Consider the following 212-nt stretch of genomic DNA (forward strand, 5'->3'; position numbering starts at 1 on the left):
CCCTCTGGACACAGGTGGGGAGGGGCGGTGGGTGGTTTGGGGATGATGGAGACCCACAACAAGTGACAAAGCCCGGGGCACCCACTCTTATGGCAAAAATAAATGCCACCCTGCCCTCCGCCATCCTCTGAGCACAGGGGCAGACGGATTGCGAAGGCTGCTTGCTGCCCTGTCCCGCTGCCCCGCAACAGGCGGGCTGGCAGCGGGGGCGC

The sequence above is a fragment of the Phaethon lepturus genome, unplaced genomic scaffold (assembly GCF_000687285.1).
Source record: "Phaethon lepturus isolate BGI_N335 unplaced genomic scaffold, ASM68728v1 scaffold44946, whole genome shotgun sequence".
Lineage (NCBI taxonomy): Eukaryota > Metazoa > Chordata > Aves > Phaethontiformes > Phaethontidae > Phaethon > Phaethon lepturus.